This window comes from Narcine bancroftii, chromosome 2 (assembly GCF_036971445.1).
Source record: "Narcine bancroftii isolate sNarBan1 chromosome 2, sNarBan1.hap1, whole genome shotgun sequence".
Taxonomy (NCBI): domain Eukaryota; kingdom Metazoa; phylum Chordata; class Chondrichthyes; order Torpediniformes; family Narcinidae; genus Narcine; species Narcine bancroftii.
The window spans coordinates 54,175,289-54,179,262 of NC_091470.1; the positions used below are offsets into that span (position 1 = coordinate 54,175,289).

Consider the following 3,974-nt stretch of genomic DNA (forward strand, 5'->3'; position numbering starts at 1 on the left):
TAACAAATATGTATATTAAACTGCAAGAAAAGGAGAATGAGGAAACAAATGGTAAAACTAAACAAAAATGGGAACAAGATTTAAATATAAAGATAAAAAAGGAAACATGGGAGAAATTATGTTCTGGAACGATGAGAAATACAATAAATACGAGGCTACGTATGATACAATATAATTGGTTACACAGACTATACATTACACCGCAAAAGTTAAATAAATGGGACCCAACAGTATCTGATAGATGTTTTCGATGTAAAAAAGAAAGGGGAACAACAATTCATGCAATCTGGACATGTGAGAGAGTAGAAAAATTTTGGGATGATCTCAATCAGATATTAAATAAAATAACAGAAAACAATATACCAAAGAATCCAGAGATCTTTCTCCTAAGTAACATAAAAAATAAAGAATTTGGAATTGACTTGGAAGATGCACAAAAAAGATTTGTTAAGATAGCCCTAGCCGTAGCAAAAAAATGTATTATGTCAACCTGGAAATTGGAAGATAATTTGAAAATACAACAATGGTATATAGAAATGAATAAATGTATTCCATTAGAAAAAATAACATATAGTTTAAGAAATAATATTGAAATATTCGAACAAGTATGGGAGCCTTACATTAAATACAATAGCGAAAACCTACCGGGAACAAACATTACCTAAGTTGATGGAAGGAGAAGAAAAGAAAAGAATGGACTCAGTAGAATTTCTGGTGTATTTTTGTTGAATGACAACATTGTCTGACTGGCTTAATGCAACCTAGATTGTATACCTAAAATGGATGAGAGGGGGGGGTGGGGGGGTGGCTTGGGAGGAGGGAGTGGGGGGGGGAGAAAAAGTCATTGTATATGTGTGAAAAAGAAAAAGTGTATATCATGGCTAACGTGATTTATGGTGTGAAAAATAAAAATTAAAAAAAAAAACAAAACCATGCTGTCTGCAGACTTTCATGTTTTACGATTACAGAACTGTAATCTGTTACTGCAAAATAACCGTGTTCAGAAAATGAGCAAATGTAAAAAGAATGACCCAGATCCATTTCATATTGTTAACACCTAAGGTGCAGATGCATTGAGGCTGAACTTCAGTAATTCCCCTGTTGTAAAGAGGGGAAGAAGGAGTGAGAGATGTTCTCAAGGATGTCTTCCTCCCTTGGAACAAGGCATACAGATTCCTTATTCAGAATATTCAGAGATTGCAGAAGGAAGAATTTCTTTTCAATGAAAGTACAGTGACAACATCATGGATAAATGGATGCTTTCATTTACACAATCCCTTAACCAAACTAGTAAATTTATGGACATGTTCCCAAACTGGCATGTGCAAATGAATCATAGAAGGTTAAAGGGTGAAAATGGTACTGAGAATTGTGAAAGAGCTTTGGAAACTTTGTTTGCTGTTATATTTGACATGTGTCGGCTGATGGCACCCTTTTCACTGAACTCATGTACCAGAATGTAAGGCATTTGGTTAATCCCTCCTTTGGAGAAAATAAGGCTACACAAAGCCTTTACTCCCTCATCCTCCCACAAGTAAGGGAAGCTGTTATGGATAAACATATTGAGGCAGCCGTAACCCAAATGCAGGCAGTTACTGAGCTTGGAAGAGTGATCCGAGACAGAAGACCCTTCCTGTTAAGTATCCTTTGAAAGAAGTTGTGGTTATTCACCAGGATTCAGGAGCATTGAAAGTAACCAGATCCCTGTAAAAATATATTCTGAAGAAATGTTTGTCAGCTGACATTATTCACAGACAAAAACAAGTATGGTATTTGGCTTAGAACCAGATCACATGGTGTTGGGAAAGGGCCTGAAAGGTGCTTTGAAGTCTGTTACCGCAGCTATCAAGGGACTTCAGAGTTTCCATTTCGAGGAGTTCCAAATGACAGGCACCATAGTTGTAGAGGGACATGAACTTTATGAGGAAGATCTGCATCTTATGTATAGATTTGATGCAAGTAGAAGCATAAATGCTCAATATGATGCCCATTCTGATGTCCAAGTTTTGGTTTTTTTAGATCTCATACCTGACCAATCAATGTTGGATGAAGGAGTTGCACAAGAGGAGATAAATTGTATCCAAAAGCTTAGAGAAAAGACCCATCTTGTGCCCTCAAATGAGATCACGATTTATTATAATTCCCAACCAACAGGTGCACATTTGGATAATGTTATTAAGAATCACACTGATTTTATCTTGGAGCAATAGAAGCCTCCCTGAAGCTCTATCTTGTAACAAATTCTGAAGTGATCATTCAAGAAAGAACAGAGTTGAAGGGCTTGGATCTCGATTTGACTCTTGTGAAAGGCAACTCAGATGCTGGTGGTTCACCCTTGGGCCCAATCTGTGCGTCTATCAATGTCAAGATTTCTGTGGATGGAAAAAGGTGTTTATATTATTAGAAAATCCAAAGGGACTTGTACATCATGTTGGGATCAAGACCAAAGTCGGCTTTCTGAACAGACCCACCAACAAAGTCTGCCTTCTACGGGAGACAGAAGAGCATTGGCAACCCCAAAACTGACTTTATTTTGTTGTTTGTTGGACTTTGCCCCTTGCCTACTACACAGACTACAGACTTTACTGGTCCAGAGTGGTGGTAAAGATAACTCTTTTCAAGGCTATGTGCTAGTAGCCTCTGACCTATGAAGAATGAAGAAATAAGATCTACATCATATTGGAATTTACAGTATTTGATTGTTATTTATAACTGTTTAATTATTATTTGAGAGATAGTAATTAAGAGCCAGTGTAAGAAACAAAGGCTCATTGTTTACTGTTGTCAGTTTGGCTGCAGGTGTCAGTGGTGTCCCGGGGTCCAGCGTTTGGTATCTTCCAGTGTGCATGCACTAAGGATTTGGGGGTTGGTGCATTTGCGGGAGTTTGGGTGGCCTTGGAGAGTCTTTCGCCTGCATTGAATGTAATGGAGGGAAAGACAGTGAGTGAGTGGAACTCTGAATAATTCTGTTTTCTGTTAGACATTAGGCATTGATTGTTATCGTTAGCAAGCACGTCACGATTTTATCAGGAATGTTACCGTTAACAAGTTCAAGAATGTTACCATGGATGTTACGAGTATTTTTGTATTAATTAATAAACCGTTTAAAACTCATCTGCACTTCGATATGAATTTGTTCTAACGCAGTAGAGTAAATAACCTACAGCCTCTGAGCAGCTTTTTTTTTATGGATGGTAGTGGCTATAGTATGTATATGTCAATAAACACACATTGGCATTAATATTGCAATAAGACCTCCAGTTCCGAAATGGCTTATGAAGCAGACTTGTGGATGAATTCACGGAAAGTCATCAACCCAAAGTATGAGCACTGATTTCCTCTGCACATATGCTGCCTGACGTGCTTCATGCTTCCAGCATTTATAGATTTTATTGTAAGTTTTCAGGATCTGCAGCTTTTCTGTTTTTGAGCTGCATACCCACTGGGTAGGATTTTAAATGAGATAAAACTGCTGTCCTATTTCTTAATTTAACATTTTGTAATGATGTTCATCAGTATGTGTTATCCTTTTCCACCTTGTTTAGAGTTAAATAAAATCCTATTTTTCCTTTCCTACTGAGATAAATAAAGAAACATTAACATCTGAGAGCTTCCATGGGGATGAAATCAAAAAGGCCAATTAGCTAAACTTCAAAAAATTCCTGCTTGCATAACTCTACCTGCTTGACTTCCAACCAACAATACACAGCAATAAACGGCATATGGCACTCATCAGATACTAAAACCACTCTCCACAAAATTACACCAGACCACACTAAAATAAAAAGACTCACGGATGGGTGTGCGACATTCCTTCCAGGCATATCTCCAAAGCCTGTAATTAGTCTATACATTGACAGACCCAAAAACATATTGTCTTCGCTGGTGTATGATTATGTGTTATAATGCCTTCTGATTCTGAGAGCTATTGTCTTTGGACCTGGACCTATATGTGGAGCAGTTGTCTGGCAGAG

General features: G+C 37.5%; 1 pseudogene; it reads left to right on the top strand.

Moving 5' to 3' along the window:
* Positions 1-932: 932 nt before the first annotated feature.
* Positions 933-2,404, top strand: LOC138752867 (isoleucine--tRNA ligase, cytoplasmic pseudogene; annotated as a pseudogene).
* Positions 2,405-3,974: the final 1,570 nt, after the last annotated feature.